An 18,354-nucleotide genomic window follows, 5' to 3' on the forward strand; every position below is an offset into this window, starting at 1 on the left:
GGTGATAACCATTGCTTGTCTTGTTACTGCATATGATAATAAGGAACAAGAACATTTACCCCAAATCTGAATGTATGTCTTTCTGTTCCTCTCACTAGGCTTTATGGACTTTTTTTTTTTAAAAAGTGACAGTACAAGCAATTTACTTCTAATGAGACATGCAAAGTATGTCCTATTATGAAAGTCCAGTTACATTCAGTAGGGCCCTCCTTTGATTAAGCATAGTTGAAATTTGAAGTCTTGGTGTTTGTTATATGTCACATTATTGCCATTACCTGGACAGTATGTTGCAAATATCATCAGAAAGTAATAAAAATAGAAAAATATTGTGACATCTTAAAAACCAAAACATTATTTGTAGCACAGCTTTTATGGACCATAGCCAATTTTAAACTAAATAATTGTTCCTTTGGGAAGTTGCTGATCATATTGTTAAAATGGTAAGTTAAATGTGCTCATCCCATCTTTTTATGAGGTATTTACTAATTATTAATTGCTCTAATTGTTGGTTACCATTTTACCTCCTTGAAGTTTGCAGTGCAGTTACAATTCAGACTGTATGTCTTCTAAGAAATAACCCCATTGAATTTAGTGGGGATTTCCGTGTAGAACTGCAATATTTGTGCTTTAAAATTTGTGCTTACTTACCTTGATATTTAATAAGAATAATTTTGCATCTGTTATTTGTTCATTAAAAATGCAGACTGCTTTTTGGGACCTTCTGTCCTTCTCAAGGTGAAGTAATACAAACTTTTACAATATACAAACATAATAGCAGTTTAACCATTAGTATAGACACATTCATGTTAATATTCATCAGCATCTAAGGTTCTTTAGGTTACTTGGGAACTGCTCATTAATAAATCACATGCAGCTTGAAATGAAAAAGTCTTCAAGGTTTTTCTCAAGCATATTAGTGAAAAAACTGTACATATGGCAAGGGAAATCTGAGAACCAGTGTGATGCAGCAATTTCAATTTTAAACTAGAACTCCAGGATTCAAATATCTGCTCAGCTATAAAAACTAGGTTTGTGCATTTTAGGTATATCGCTATCCGTTTGCTGGATGCCAGAGGCCCCCATACCTGTTTTCTTGTGCCTCCTGGAAAGGGTGCACTGCTGAATGGGCGTTTTCATTACATATCTGAAAAAGCGACTCTTTTAGTTTTTCCATTGGCAGCAGTGAGAAACTTGCAAGTCTCCCCTTTCCCCTGGGAGCCTTTCCTTTCTTCCCTTCAAGGGAGCCTGTGTATCAGTAACGGGGTTAAGAAAGCATCCTATCCTGCCCATTATGGGAGGGCGGACTTCCCACAGGCTCCCGTTCCATATCTTTCATTCAGACCTGAATTTTAAAAAGCATCAGAGTTAAGATATCACTATTTTTGGATCCTTTACCTTCTGTTTACAGAGGAGACCGGGTTTAATGCTTCTTATAGCTTTTTCTACTCTAGAGGAGAGGTAGGTGCTAGGCATGTACAATCCATGGTTCTAAATCATTCTAAAGTCCTTACAAAATTAGGGAGTGCTGGTTCTTTGTTTCTAAAGTGTTTCTAAAGTTTTGGTGATGAAAATTTTAGAACTCTAACAAAACTTTCAAAATTTTGTTATATATGGCAGTTCCTAATTGGTTCTGCCATAAAAACATGGCAAAGTTTATTATACTGCAAAAACGTTGTCTTTGTGCAAGGGACATTGCCCTATAGCACATTTTGGTTTGTTGAATCTCCACCAATTTAACCAAGTTTCTGCCTCAAAAATAAAGTTTCCGGAGTAAAGACCACACAGTGAAATGGGAAATAACATTTTCAAACCAGGATCAGATTTTCTGTTTTATTAAAAATGTTTTATAAAAACTTTGAAAATTCGCCAAAAATCAGTGGATAAGTCAAATGTTCTGAAATTTGGTGAACTAACAGTGGTGAAATTTTGAAAGTTTTGTTAGAGTTCTGAAACTTTCACCATGAAAACTTTAGAAACACTTTAGAAACAAAGCACCAGCACCCCCTAGTTTTGTTAGTACTTTAGAACCATTTAGAACTATGGATCGCACATGCCTAGTAGGCGTGCACGCTTTCTCTCCCAGCATCAGCACGCCAAGCGTCTAGGCATTTTGAAGAGGCTTAGGGAAGGAAGAGCAATGACCTGGAGCTCAGTGGACCTATTCTCACTGAAGTACCTTAAAAATCCCCTCTGTCTCTACTGCCTGCCTGCAATCTCCTTTCTGCTTGGAGTTTTGCTTCCTTAAAGTTGTTTCTATTTTCTGCTTTAGAGAAGAGGTAGGTTTCTCTTTTTATTTGCTGGGATTGGATTACTATTATTGATATTAATTATGATATTTTAGAAGTATTTTCCAAAGGAGAGGAAGGGAAGGAGAAAAAGAAGCTAAAAGGGTGACTCTCCAAGCCCCCACACGTGGCGCGCGACACCCCATCCACTGTCCCTCAGGTCCCCAACTCCCAGTCAGTCCCACTAAATAAAAAGAATCAGGAAAATAAAGGAAAATCAAAAAAATTCAACTGTGGTGCCGAATAGTGGAGGAGGAGCTGTGATCTGCTGCCATGTGATCCCTTTTCCGATGGGAATCATGTTGGCTGGCCCCTTGCCGTTTTGGACACCTGAACCAAACAGATAAGCCGAATGGCCGAAGGGACCCGCTAAAAATGGATCCGTGGACATGTCTAAGGGAAACCCCCACTGGGGACACACTCAACTCCAGGGAAGAGCAGTGGCAAACTTCCTTGGAACAAATCTTGTTAAAAAAAACCTAGGTATGTTTTCCTTAGAGTTGCCTTGAATCAGAAATTATTTGAGTGAGCACAACTATTTGAGTAAACACAACAATTTCTTGGGAATAAATTCTTCACATCAGCAATTTGTAATTGAGTAGCAAAAATTCTATTTGCTATATTTTAAACATTTTCTTCTTCTTCACAAGCACTCAATTTTAAGTGAAAGCAGAAAGAGAAATGCTAATCCCTTATCTCCAGATGAAGCCTATTGTTCGCTCACTTGATGAATGAAAATATGTTAGAATACATGAGAAATTTTGTAGACTTAGTCTCTGTTTGAAGCTATAGAGAACAATGAAGCTTGAAAAGTTTTCCAATGGAAAACTAGTTCTTTTGTCTTTCAAGTCAATCTAGCACAGATAAATATATTTTCTCACTTTATTTTCAAGTGAATTGATTCTTAGCCTTGGAATTGTTCAGATAATTCATTTAAAGCTAGGTTTTCGACATATGAATCAGTGATGGCCAGATACAAAGGTAACACTAAAATAGCTAGCCAAAATGCAGTGGTTGTGATGTAGAAACAGAAAACAGAAACAGAAAACATTTCTTTCAGGACAGAACGTTAAAATGGAAATGGAAGTAAGTGCCCACCAGAATGGAAATGGAAGTAAGTGACCACTAGACAGTCTCCATCCAGAGAGATTTAAACGGTTTGAAGGAAATCCAAAATTGACAGCTTCGAAGAACTCTAACAACACTGAAATCACCTGATCCTGTTTGATCTCAGAAACTTAGCAGGCTCAGATCTGGTTAGTACTTGGAAGGGAGGCTGTTAGGGGATACCACGTACTTTAAGCTATAGTCAAGGAAGGCAGTTGTAAGCAACCTCTACATATTCATTGTTTAAGAAAACTTTATGAAATTCATGGTTATCATAAGTCAGGAATCAAATTCAAGGCACATACTTCACTTTACTTTCTCCATTAGCAGTAGATGACATTACCTGTACCATATTATACTCATATTTTGCCAAACCTTTCCTTTTTGTCTCCCTCAATCCCCTTCTTGCTTAAACTACTTAGAGAGGAGCAACTTATACCCTATTTTATGCTAATTTGCTCAGAAGCAAAATAGCTCATGGTAGTTTTCTCTCTCAGTTGTCCCAACATTGCCACAGCTCCCTTGAACATTTTAAACCCACTTTCACTGCTTTGATCCTCACTTTATCCACACATCAAAAAGTCCACTGTAAAATATTTTCTGTTCTACTCACGGTTGCTCATTTAACTACCACAATGTGAAATCCATGCAAAACAATATGAAATTCAATGAGAAACTACTCTGCCCCAACCCACCTCACAGTCCTTCCGTTCATTCCCTGTAGTGATTTTGATTTTGCATGGTTTTAATTGAATGTCTTAATAATGAATGTTTTAATTAACTGTTTTAACTGTAATTTGCTATTAATAACTTTGTTTGATGGCATCAAATGGTTGCCTGCTGTAAGCTGCCCTGAGTCCCCCCTCGAGGGTGAGAAGGACAGGATACAAATATGTGAAATAAATCAGTAAATAAAAGAGTGACCATAAGATTGGCAGTCTTGCTTAATAGGATAAGAGATGGTTAAAGGAGAAGGTGGGCTTCCATAAAATCTAAATCAAATCTCTTCTGTTCCCAGTGACTGAAAGGTAAAGATACTTGGCATGGACTATCAGAACTTGTTCAGCATAGCTAATACAATAAATATGGCATGGCTGATTAAAAAAAATGTACAATAGTGCCTTGAAGCAAATATAAAATATTCAGCCCCAATCTTCTTGGTACTTCATACTGATACAAGCAATATGGAGTACCTGGCTACATTGGCATCATTACTTTCTTAAATATTCTTGTAAGGGGGCATCGAGCACAGCTCTGCCCCAATCCAAATGTCCATGAAAGAACAATACAATATTTCAAATGAAGAACAATTTTAACCAACATAAAATTACCAGAATTTCAATGGGAAGTGCAGGCCTGCTTTTGGCTGATGAAATACTTAAGTTAATTAGGATTGTTGTTTGTTGTGCCTTCAAGTCTTTTCAGACTTAGGGCAACCCTAAAGTTTAGGGCGGGTGGCAGGTAAAGGACCTTGGAGGGCCACATCTAGCCCATGGGCCTTAGTTTGGGGATCCCTCCTTCACAGTGTTAGTTGAATATTCTTTTCAGCTGAAACATAAGTGGAGTATAAAACTGACATGTCGGTTTCAGCTGAAATGCAACTGAAGTATAAATAATGTACTTTTAAAAAAATCCACATTTAAAATAACACTGCATTATCATGATCAAATGACTTCATGAGTTCTTGTTTTCTAATTGGTTAAATAAAGATTTACATTTCAAAGAAGTAGTAGTTGAAGTAGGAAAAATGTTTTTGTGCCTTAATATCAAGTCAGTGACATATTTTGTAGTTTCCTATGCATGTCTGCTTTCAATGGTATTAAAAAAGTGATTGCAACCTAAATACTTGTATGGTCTCTATAAGGGTAACAAATATTTTAATTTCATAATTTTTGGAAGTGTTCATTAAAAAAAATCTGCTTATGATCTCAAATGGCTATATTTACATACTATTACTTTTTATTGAGACACATGAACATGACACATTTATTAACTTCTAACCCACAAAACATTGCTTCCCTCTATTTGAAAGTTACCAGATATGTTCCATTCTATTTATGTTCTGTACACAGAACATTTATCAGAAGAATAACTGTATTAACTTGCAGCCAAAACAACAACATTTTTGCACCTTTGAGAATATGTGCTGTTATGTGACGCGAGGTTTCATAGGCCCAACTCTTTATGAGATTTCACAAAATAGAAAGGAAAAAATAAGGGTATACCATGCTGTCTTTGGCCACTAGAGGGCCCCTGTTCCCTTCTGTTTCACGGAACTGTAGAATATGATGCAGATTTCGGCCCACACAAAACGGAATTACGCTGCTTGAGTATGATACCATTACTTTCCCATAAATCTCTATCCATGCAGCCAGTTTTGGTTGCATTACTTTCCTTTTCTGAACATTTTGGTGGAGCAGTAATGTCTCTCTGTGATGTAGCTGGTTAAAAACTGCTGTCCAGGACAGGTAAGATCCCCCACAAAATGTAACATCCCAATTGATAATTTCTCCTGAATGTGATTGTTTACATAGATCAAATTGAAGAGCTTTTATAGAGCTCAGTCTGACTGCCTGGATATTCAAAAGGGATAGTACTTCTTTTGGCTTTGGTATATCAGATGACACTTAGGAATATACAGTGTTATAGCATCTCTTCAAGAACAAACACACAGGTGCAGTGCATGCACACACACACTTGAATATTCCAGCAATACCAACCCCCCCCCCCCCAAATTTTCTTGTTAACTTTGCTTCACTGTTCTCTCTTAGAGCAAGGGCTAGTCTTTTTTTCTTTTTGTGCAATGTGCTTATTTTATCCCAAAAATCATATACTTACAGCAATGACTGAATTTTGTGCTTTGTGAAATTATGCTTTTTGAGGCAGGTTTGAAAAAGTGTGATGCTCTATATCAGTGGTTCTCAACCTGTGTGTCCCCAGGTGTTTTGGTCCAACGCTTCCAGAAATCCCAGTTTACCAGCTTTTGGGATTTCTGGGATCTGAAGGCCAAAACATCTGGAGACCCACAGGTTGAGGACCACTGCTCCATATGAAGAGAATAACAGCTGCTGTGGAATGAGTTTGCTCCTATGAACCCATAACAACCTGAAGCCCCAGCACATTAAAATTGCCCAAAAATCAATACAGAGTCCTCTTCTGGTTTGAATTAATGTAAATTTCAGAATCTGGGGATTGAACTTTTATTGCAGTGTATATAAAGTAAAAAAAAGAGTATATTCACCCTTTTTTTGCTGAAGAATTATTACAAAGGTATTTATAAATAAATTTATAAATATTTTTATAGCATCATCAATAGATTTCTCTTACCTTCTCCTGATATCTATTTGGGGAAAATAGTAGTGCATTTGTAAATAAACTTTCTTGAGGTGACAAGTTGTAAATTATATTATTGTATGCTAGCTTAAGTGTTATGCAATAAATGCGATCATATAGATGTAAATATCTTCAAATTATCTTTCTCACCAAAGACTGGAAAAGGAATGATGATAGAATTGATTTGGCCAATATGACTCTATTAATAAAATAGGAGAAAGGAGCTTCCCAAAAAAACGTATACCCCTTTTGGGGTATGACATTGCATGTCAAATGATAAATAATCAGAGGTCATTTTTGTGTCTCATATATTGATTGAAGTCACAATTCTTTGGTTGGTAAATTTAAAGATAGTTAATAAATTTGGTTTTAGACTGTTGACCACAGAGTTATTGATTTAATTAACAGTAAGAAATCATGGTTTGGACACTTGCCAATGGCATTTGTAAACCTGGAACTGGTTCACTTGTAGCAACCAAGATGTGATTTATATAAAAAAAATAATGGCCAAAATCTAATTGCTACTCCCAACTAGAATATTCAGTTGAATCAGTTTACAGAAGTGGAGTGTACAGAAGCATTGTCTATCCACAGTAGTTTCATAATATCTTATCTAGTTGGGATTAGTAGTTGGATTTTGTCCAGTGTTTTATCAGCCAGAAGATGCATCTTGCTAATTTAATTGGAGTTCTTTCTTTACTCCTGTACGTTCACTTTTCAGGCTCAGTGCTTTTTGTTTTTTTCTTTCAACTTACACTTTTTGTTTAAAAAACAAAAAGCATAAAACCAGATAAAAATGCAATCCAAAATATCCCTACTCAGAAGTAAATTCCATTGACTCAACAGAGGTTACACATTCCACCTGTAAATATGCTACTATTATACTATATGGATGGCATTTTGGATGGTATTTTAGGAACATTTATTTAGGGAAAGTTATGTTGAAATGAACTTTTGAGTAAATAAAAATATTCTGCTGTCATTCATTAAGAAGCATCTTTTAAAAAAACAAACAAATAATAACAACACCAGAGAGCAGGATGTGGTTCTGGTTTAATAATTTAGGTTATAGACTGGAACAATGAGTTAATTAACAAAATATAAAGCCATATTAATGTGTGACTAGAACTGGTTCTGGTTTAAATTTTAATGTGCTTAGTATACACTTTTCTCATGTAGGTAAGTTTTTTATAAACTACCCTATGCAAGTTGCCTTCAAAGTAAATGCTACTCTGTTTAATGAGACTACCTCAAAGATGAATCTGTATAAAATAGCAGCTAAAATTGGAAATTGAAATTTTACTTTCAAGTTTCATTATCACCCCTGAAATCATGGGGGTTCCTTTCCAAGACACATATGCTCCATGCATACCTGAAACCATAGGTAACAGTGATTATTTTGAGTATACCTGGACCAGAGACATCCCATAGACTTTCACTGGAGAACTTAGAGAAGCTCACAAACACTTCTGGAGTGGTATTTTTTAAGCATGGGTAAGTAAATCTACGGGTATTAATTCTGTGGATATGGGAGTTAATACAGTACAACTCCCGTATCCACGGAATTAATACCCATAGATTTACTTAGCCATTTTCAGGCCCTGTAAAATAACATTTCCTGTTGATCCTTTTGGATATTCATGTAATGTTTAATCCTTGGGGAAATGCTGGAATAGATTTATCTGGTGGTTTTAGTCTTAATTTCATTTTTTTCAACATTCTGTGAATGTATAATGACACTACTACAGGTGGCACTGTTGTGTTCCATCATGTAGTTCATTTTACTTGCTTCTAAGATAAAAGATGAAAATAAGAACAAATCTAAACAACCTGGGTGGTGATGGCAGTGCTTGATTTTTCCCTTCACATTTAAAATCAACTGAAGGTCAGAGTTCTGTAAATGATTTCACTAGTTGAGAGAGTTTGAGTTTCCGGAGTTCATCTGTCTGCTGTAGTGTGGAATTGATGCTGCTTTTTTAATGTCAGGTGTCACTCTTCTTAATTAGAAGGAAATACAACAGGAGGTAACAAATAACTCCTATGTACTGAAAGTGTTGTTAAGGGGCTAATAACCTTCAGATACAAGTTGAAGGATCCCTCCTTCCCCCTCCCCCCAGCTTCAGCAAATGACATTTTTAAAGAATAATCCTGAAGACACTGAGCTAGAAATAAAGCCCAGTGAGTCCACTAGGAATTGCAGCTTTACAAACTGTAATTCGAATTATTCAGTACGTCTGTATCATGTTGGAATTGTATCATAACAAAATTAAATGGGTTAATTAATATTTTGTAATAAAGAGCAAGCAAACATCTGTTTTCTGAGTTGCATCGTTTGAGATTTTCAAATCCAGTTCTACTTATCTGAAACCAGTGCTTTAGCTAACAGTAACCTTACTGGAATAGTATTTCTGGCTTCTTCCTTTGAAGAATACAAAAGTAATTCTTAAAAGTTCTAAGCCTGTTTGATTCAAAGGCATGTTTCTTTTTCCTAAGAACAGTTATTAATAAAATACGATAATGGGAATTGATCTTCTGATTTGATCTGATCTACTGTATGTTACTTCAGAATATTAAAGGAAGTAGAACAGCTGGTACATATGGTAAAGGAAACTCGTTTAGCAAAATTAAACTTAGGGGAAATCTGATTAAATTGATAAAAAATAGTTTGTCCTAGGTTTTGGTATAGTTGTATAACTCAGAAATTGTGTCAGTTCTCTAACTGACATAATCAAATCTCTAGTTCTGACTAGAGTAAAGCCATTAAATCCATGGGGATTATATAAGTATTTATCATGTAGCAATTGATTTGCTGGATCTCCTGTTGATGGTACCAGCAATTGGATTTTGGCGAATACGTTCCATTCATAAGAATTCAAGAAAAAGCTTTTACAGGATGCTTTAAATTTAATATGTGGTGTCTTTCTTTTGCAGAAGAGTATTTATCTCATCTTGAAATGGTCAAGATAAAAAGGAGATTTTACTCAGTTGAAATCATAGCTGCGTTCCTGGGCATTATTTTTTTAACAGAAATAAAAGTAACATTGAAAGAATGGGTAGAGGTTCCTATGCACATCAACTCAACAAGAATTTCAGGAGTGTGCTGCTGTATACCTTGCCTGTTGTGGGCAGGCATACCCAATTACAGTAGGATGTCCAACAGTAGAATCCCATTCTTTCCCAACTCAAGCTTTGTTGTGCTGTTTGCTGCAGACATACTGTTGCAACCTGATACCAAAAGTCTGTGTTTCTTGAACTGTCTTTCATGATTGTTCCATTGCAGAAGCTGCTTAGAAATATATTAAGAATATGTTTAAACTAATTATTGTTTATTGATGCAATTTCCCAGCTGCATTGTTACATCATAAAGGAATATTTTATTCCTAGTCTCTTCATTTTTCTGTGTCAATACATTTTCTGATTGTAGCATGTTCAGTACCTGTTGTATTGATGGCTTTGACACAACTAATACACCAAGAGGACACCAATAGAATCAAATAATCCTATTTACATGTTAATAAGTACATATTGAACTGCCCCTTCAACATAATTCCCTTAGCATATGTAGTTTCTTGAATGTTAGAGTTACTCTGTACAAAGTTCTGGATTGTTTGGACATAATGACTATTATTTACTTTTTAATCCCATTCTTCCTCCATGTAATTCTGATATACATGACTACTACATTTATAATTTCCCTTGGTTTCTGATAGATTATCTGAGATGTGATATCACTTGCAGGGTATTGTGTAATTGCAGGTGCATTGGCATTAACATTAACTAAGAGAAGGACAAAGTGTTGATTTGGTATTCTGTTTATTTTGATTCATCCATTGCTATATTAGTGTCCTATATGGTTCCTATATCATGATCTACAAATAAAAATAATGACAAAAATAAAAGATGAGCAAAGATTAAAATATATTAATTGAAATTGAAGTTTCAACTGTATAGTGATAAAATTAATTTCATTTTATGATATGGATTATTCAAATGTCAATGTAAACTAAATTTTAGTAGGTTCAATATACATATATTCACTCCATTTTATAACTTGGTAGGTGTTAAGTGGGGTACAGTATTTAAAAAGTCTGAAACCTTGCAGAATGACTTGTCTGGACCCAAGTGTTACAGTGCTATATAGAAAACAAATTTTGAAACTCATGGAGTACACTTGGTGCAATTGTAATTCTTTTAGATGTGTTGATATTACTGCTTTAAAAATCATTTAGAACTCACATTGTGAGTAAAACAACTGAAGCATTTACGTGTGTATTTCCAAAACATGAGCACTCTTATTTTCTTCTCTCTGAGAAGGTGGAGTTCTAGAATATTGACTCTAAAGTGTTCTAGATCACAATGTGCAGGGCAGTAAGGGTTCCTGTTATGTTTACGTGACTAGATTCCTCCAGAGAGCAAGAGATCAAGGCTTCCTGGTCATGGTTTCATGAGTATTGTTGGGATCTACTCAGGGAGGATTGTGTAAACTGCTTATCCAACTAAAATTTAAGAGGCCCTTGTTATGAGCACTGGGATTTTAAGAGGTATTGCTCATTTTCTGTATATAAATAAGTTCCATTCTAAAAGGGTCTTTGCTGTCTTTCTGAACAATATTGTTTTAAAAAGCTGTAAGTTTCACTTTTAATTTTTCATACTGAATTAGCTGTAATAGAAAATGGAATGTTGTCAGTATATGTTCATTTGATGTCATCTCCATGTGAAAATATATCTGTGTGGGTTGATTACATTTGGTGATTTATTATGCTGTGTCAAGACTGTGTTGACTATAGGTGTATCCATATCCATGGTGAAGAATAGTGTAACTCAAGAGATTGAGACAAAGCTATGCCTACTTTCCTCAAAGGAAAGTGGGACTTCAGAATAAAAAGCATAGGCTATGAAAAATTTATGTGATAGACAGAAAAATAAATATTGTGAAGAAAATATGGTTTTAATCATTAAAGCTTTTTAAAAAAACAAACTGCTCCACCTGAGGCTTCCCTGCATATTCCAATACTTACCAGTTTGGCAATCCTTTTAAAGTATATACTTAAGAATGATAAAGAATTCTGGAAGGAGCTACAAAAGTGATTGTTGTGACTGACAGGTGGATTCTGAACAAAGGCAAAATGCCATTGGTGAAACCTCAGAATGCTTCTGCTTTCTTTCTTTAGAGAAATTGCTTCTACTTTACTGGGTTCATCTACACACTGTAAAAGGAGTGTACTTTAACACCATTTTACCTGTTATGGCCCAGTGCTATGGAATCCTGGAAGCTGATGTTTTACAAGGCCTTTCACCTTCTCTGCCAAAGAGTGCGGGTGCCTTACCAAAGTACAGATTCAAGGATTCCATAGCATTGAACTGTGGATGGTCTTGAATTGCATTACTTCTACAGTATAGATGCACCCACTGGTTGAGGTAGATCAGCGAGCAAACCCAAATCTTTTAATACATATATACAGTTGGCTCACTACATAGTTTGCATGCATACATTCTACCATGTAAATTTGAAAATATTTTAAAAATAAATCCCAATAGCAAACTTTTTTTAATTTAAGGGGCATCATTTTACTTTATCATTTTATATATATAGTGGGACTTTAGTATCAATGGATTTTGATATATCTATAGGGGACCCTGGAACCAAACTTCAGTGGATAATAAGGACCCAGTGTAATAATAATAAAACTTTATTTATACTCTGCCACCATCTCCCTGAAATGACTTGGGGCGGGACACAAAAAGCACACCATAGTGCTGCAACAAACAGCATACATTTACATAAACAACATACTTTTGTATAAAGCAACATACATTTACATAAAAACCCTACCAATTTTTACGCCGCCCTGAGTCTCCTTTGGGCTGAAAAGGGTGGGATAAAAGAGCCGTAAATAAATAATGAATAAAATTTAAACTCCCAACAGAAACAGATTAAAAATAAGTTGTGTACTATCTAAGCCCATAAAGCACTAACATAAATCAGTCACTAGGTCACCGGGTTTCATGGTTAAGGTACTAATCATAGCCCAAGGACTTGTATAAAAAGCCATGTTTTCATTTGTGCCTGGAAAGCTTGGAGGGTGAGAGCTAACCTGATCTCTTTAGGGAGGGGATTCCAAATGGGGGGGGGGCACCACCGAAAAGGCCCTCTCTCTCATCCCCACAAATTGCGCTTGAGATGAAGGGCCTCCCTGTCAGATCTTAGGAAGAGATGCGGTCTCGAAAATAGGTTAGACTCGAAGCGTATAAGGCTTTATAGGTCATAACCTGCACTTTGAATTGGGCCCGAAACCTTGATGGCAGCCACTGGAGCTGTTTTAATAGGGGCATACAAGACTCAATATTATCATCTTGAGTCCTGTATGTGTGTGTATACACACACATGGAAAATAAAAGGGTTAGCTGCTGTTTTAACACTGTCCCTTTTAAAAATTGTTGGTAAAATTTCAGAAACATACATTTATTTTTGACATGTAAACATCTTGATAGGTAATTAGAATGTACTGCCGAACCAGCACAACTATTCAAAGAACTAAAGTGATGCATTAGACAGCATTGTTTTCAAACTAATAGATACATTGTATAACCTCTCCTGTTCTGGCAAACACAACTGACAAAGTATGTGTGTGCGTAGTATGCTATGTTTAAAGCATCAAACAAAATTTCAGGATTTTTCCTGAATTCCAGAAAGACACAGTTAATTTAAAACATATATTTATTAGAATGATGGTTTAAAAAACAAAAAACAAAATACAATAGCATAATATTTCAGCTTTCAGCTTTTTCAGCTTCTCTGAATCAAAGTGTGCTGTAGCCAAGGTGGCAATTACTGAGCCACTGCAATAACACATTTTGTTTATACTTAAACTAGTGCAGCTGCCTCTCTGAAAATATATAGCAACACCAGTGAAGCAACCTAGAATATGCTCCCTAACATTTTGTCAGCTTTTCCTTACCGTGCTGCATAGGCTGTGCACTACGATTAATGGAGGGGTGGGAAAGCTACCACCCCATTATTATACCAGCCAGCTCATACCAACCAGATTAGGAAAAATTGGGGTGATGAGTGCTCAGTAGACCTTTTAGCTGAAACTGGTAGGGTTTTGTGTTTTTTTTGTTTTTGCAGTTTTTTCCCCTTTGGCAGAAAAGGGCGGGGGGGGGGGGGATTTATCATGTCAGCTCCAGAACTTATTAACTTTTGAGCCCATATTGGGCCTAACTGTGGGAAAGGAGTATTCTGTCTCTTACTGCTTCCTAACTAGTCATCAAACTGGGGTGGCACTAGTGGATTGTGATGGGATTGTGATCTGAAGCTCCTTGTTTCCTTTGTGGAGACTAATGCATTTTTAGTGGAGATTCTAACATCTAGAATCACAAGTTCATGTCTTCTATTTGAAGTTTTGAAAGAAAAGAAGAGCTGCTGTAAATATTTAAATATTAGTCCTGGATTAATATAATGACATATTAAATATAATAAAGAACTGCTGTGATTCTGAAAATTGAAATGTTAGTCATTGTGGTTAGCCTTTTGTTTGCTAATCAGCTTCTTTTTGTAGCCGAAACATCTTTTGGAACAGCTAGATTTAGAGTTTCAATATTGTTATCATCTTGAGTCCTTTTTGGTTGTACCTTCTTAGATTACACATTGTTGCATCCGTTCTTAGTTGTTGCCCCTGGTCTGGCAATGTTAATCCAGATCAAAGTGTTGATGCCATATCCTGGGTTGTTTTGCAGCATCAGCATAATTTACATGATGTGATACTAAATTAATTTCAATTCTCCTGAATCAAGAAATTAAGACTACTTTGCACATGTACATATATTTGGTCTCAGACTCATTATTTATAACTCACTGGAAAACATTCTTTGCTGAATATTGAACTCTACATTTGTGACTTCTGCATTCTGATAGCTTCCTTTATACCTTTATATGTTAAACGATGTCATTTTTGAATATATCAAAATATATCTGTAAAAGCCACCACTTTTTAAAGCAGTGTTTATCTTTCAGCTATGCTGAGATACCTACTTAGGAGATACCACCAAATTTTATATTTGAATTTACAGTATACCATAGTTATTAAGTAGGAAGATTTAGAATATTTTTATCAAATTTGCTAGCATCTGCAATGGTAAGCTTATTATTTTCTAAAAATTGTAAGTTGCGGAGTAAGCTGCAGATTTTCTTATTGCATCTTACAAATAAGTTCACCTTACAAATAAATTCACAAAATTATTATAATTATTATTGAATTATTACACTTAGCCTTCAAAGAAACAAATCCTATACAACCTTTTTTCTGTAAGTGATTGCACCAGGCAAGTGTCTACTTAACAATCCTGGCATATGCTCCTTTAAAAGTAACAGATGATCCGTACTTCAGGACCACCTCATGTATTAATTTTATAGTATGATGAGACTGGAAACATAATGGCTTGAGTTCTACATTCTCATGAGTAGAATTTTCACATGGGATACTTGTTCTATAGAGGATGAAACTATAGTCTCTCCCCTGCTTTCCTTCTGCCCAAGGAAGCAATTAGGCTATCGGAGTCCCCTCCACAAACAGGAAGAATCTTTCTATTGTAGCTTCTTTGCCTACTTTGGCAATTCAAGCAACTGATCACATTTGGCTATTACACCAAGCTGAGGGTCTGCAGTAACCGAGGCTTGTCATGATGAAACAGCATACTGATTCCTGCCACTGTGGTGCACAGCAGCGTTAAACACACAAAATGTTTGTCATCACACTGAATCTCATTGGAGCTCTGACCTGGTGGAAGTAAAACAAATCAGAGCGTCAGCTCCTGTTGAGTTCACGCTTCATGATAAATGCCTGTGGTTGTATAGCCACTCCCACTTCAAACAGATGGGATCAGGCATCATGTGCATCACATTCCTTGTGAATGACAAACCAGGATTCTAGAGAACACTGCCTTGTCATGACAAGCCAGGGGGGACAGTGTACATGCTTGAAGATGCACCAAGGTGCCTACATACTGCTGGCTTGGCTTACTAACCATCTTGGCATACATGGTCATTGGCCACTCCTTCCCTTCCTGCGTGCTCACTGGTTTGTGCAGAAATCATAGAAGTTAAGTAGGCATTCCTCTCCTTTGTCTTCCAGTTGTAAGGCAGCACAAAATATTCCAATACCTGGTGTCTTTACCATTTAGTGGGCATATAAGTTGACATGGGCACCTTAATTGGTTGTTTCCCTGCTTTTTAGAGCATGATTGAGTTGTAACTTGTCTTTGACCGGGAGGCCTTTTTAGTTTTTGAATGTGTTATCCTACTCAGATGCATCAGGAACGCTAAGTGTAATATAATAGTGTGATGCCCTGTACACGGGGAGAAATGCTTTTGGTGATCATCATGTGGGTGGATATCAACTGCTTTCTTTCATTTTGTGCACAGCCTTTCTAGATTTTATTATCCTCGCTGTTATTATGTTATCGTTAGTAGTTAACAGGAATATTCACTCTGAGCATTTAATAGCATGTGCTGCCAAGTTTATTATTAATATGAAGTGTCTGATGTTGCTGTAGAAATGTCTGCTGGAGATTCATTTTATGACTGGCAAAAGTTTTTAAAAGATGAATGGTATTTTAGTTTCCTTTGTTGAGTTTGGATTCTAGAAGGGTAAATTGGCTTATTTTATACATTTATATCCTGCTGTTCAACATACCACAAATTCTCGAGGGTAATTAAAACTAAGTAATGCAGTAGAATAGTCATAAAAACGGCTTACTAAATTACAAAAAAATGAATAATAAGAGCATAGAAATCGAACCATCTTTGTTAGCATACCATTCCAAAAACTGGCAGCAGAGACTTCTCTTTTTTAAAAAATAAAATAGTTCTTCTTAAAATCCCAGCAGATTCAGACTAATGAGTAGGCTATAGAAGTTATGCCAAAAATAATGAACGAGAGGAGGAACTTCTTGCTTCTTTAGGCTAATATTGGCCTATGTCCGCCTTGGGCAAGAGATTTGATAAAGTCTAAACTGAAACCCTTTAAATACATGTATTACATCCTGGCATGGCCATGCTATCTGTTGGTGGTGGATGCTGTACCTCAACACACTTCAAAGGTGCTGGGGTGGAGAAAATGAATATGTGCTGAACTTCCCAGTTATATCTGCTACACTTCCCCTAAATATCAGTGGGGAAAAGTGGAATATAATATTTTTAAAAAACACAAATTCAACAAAATGGAACAGAACTCATTAATTAACCCTCATTTCAGAAGTCACATTTCTGGTGCTTTCTTAGTTTTGACATATTAATTGTGCAGAAGATTATCACTAAATAAAACAATGGATCTTTTGCTTGAATTATGTATCTTTTGTATGTCTCTTTCCACACCTTATTCAACTGAAATCAATGAGCCATTAGGATTCGTTAAAACATGTAAGGTTAAAACTTATTTGTATTTGTTTGGAAGTAAGCCCTGCTGAATTTAGCAGGGTTTGCTTGTCAGCACAGTGAACCCTCTGGATCCACGAGCCCACTTTATTAACTGCCTGTATCATTGCTATTTAATAATATGTGGCATGTTCATCTGTATTTGTGTGTCCATGCAACCTTCCAGAATTAAGCTGTCATGGATATGGTGCACTAGATGGGTCTTATAGATGATCACCCCTAGGAAGCCATTAACATATTATTTGCTACAAAGAATGAGAAAGCAAAATATTTTCCCAGAAGTATTAGAAAAAAAACCTATACTGCATTAGGAATGCCAGAATAAGTCCCATGGGGAAAAGAGCATCTTAATTGGCCTCTTTTTTTTTTTTTGGACTGGAGTTACACTTTACAGAACCTAACTTGTTCATAACTTGGGGACTGCCCATATTTTAAAATTAGTTTTATCATTTGAATATTACTAAATATTAATTGGAATTATATAGAATATGGATTCTGACCTGAATGATCAGTATATCTAAAAAAACAACCACAAGGTGGCATTGAATAGTCACTAAATGAAATGTTTTTGCTTTTGCTTTTGCCTTCTACTATTACAGTAACAAAGGGATTTTTTTTGTGAGAAATTGCAGGAGGTAGAATATTATTTTTTAAAGCTGTATTTGGATATTTTTCAGTAGTTCCTTATTTCAACTGATGTACAGCTTTCTGGAATGATTTGCAGTCTATTAAAAGCCATCACCTATGCATAGCACTAGAAATCACCTGTCTCATTTCCTCTGAGATGGTGTTGTGGACTTTTGTTTGTTTTTAGGTGGCTTCTTCCCGTATTGCCAATTGGAATCAGTCATATGATTTGGAATCATGTCAGTGTTAGATACTAGCTGTGGCTTATATGAGTGATGAAAGACCCAGATTTTTAAGTGAAATTGCTCTTTTTGTCTCAAGCCATGTACTTCATCTGGCTTGCACCTTGATGTTCTGGATTATGTAGCTAAACCACTGGGGTAATAATAATAAGGAAAACCAGCACTTCTTCTGGTTTGACACTTTTTCTAGTGATAGAATATAGGTAAACCTAAATTAACAAAGTAGATATGTTTCTGAGCGTTATTTCTTAGAAAATTTGTTTCCATTTGGGCAAAAGGACATGTAAAGAAGGGGGTTCATTTTGTGTACAACACACAAAAAGCAGTT

The 18,354-nt window shown here is 35.9% G+C and overlaps 1 protein-coding gene across 8 annotated transcripts in view; it reads left to right on the plus strand.

Moving 5' to 3' along the window:
• BBX (BBX high mobility group box domain containing) overlaps positions 1-18,354 on the plus strand; it is a 137,607-nt gene that overhangs the window by 45,768 nt on the left and 73,485 nt on the right. Inside the window, exon 1 of one of the 8 annotated variants that reach the window (XM_067466640.1) lies at positions 3,467-3,541. The exons of the other annotated variants lie outside the window; for them this stretch is intronic. The gene's annotated coding sequence lies outside the window, so the exon portion shown is untranslated. Of the gene's footprint in view, positions 1-3,466; positions 3,542-18,354 lie in introns of those variants that run through there. 8 annotated transcript variants of the gene reach the window in all.

Source organism: Anolis sagrei, chromosome 3 (assembly GCF_037176765.1).
Source record: "Anolis sagrei isolate rAnoSag1 chromosome 3, rAnoSag1.mat, whole genome shotgun sequence".
Taxonomy (NCBI): domain Eukaryota; kingdom Metazoa; phylum Chordata; class Lepidosauria; order Squamata; family Dactyloidae; genus Anolis; species Anolis sagrei.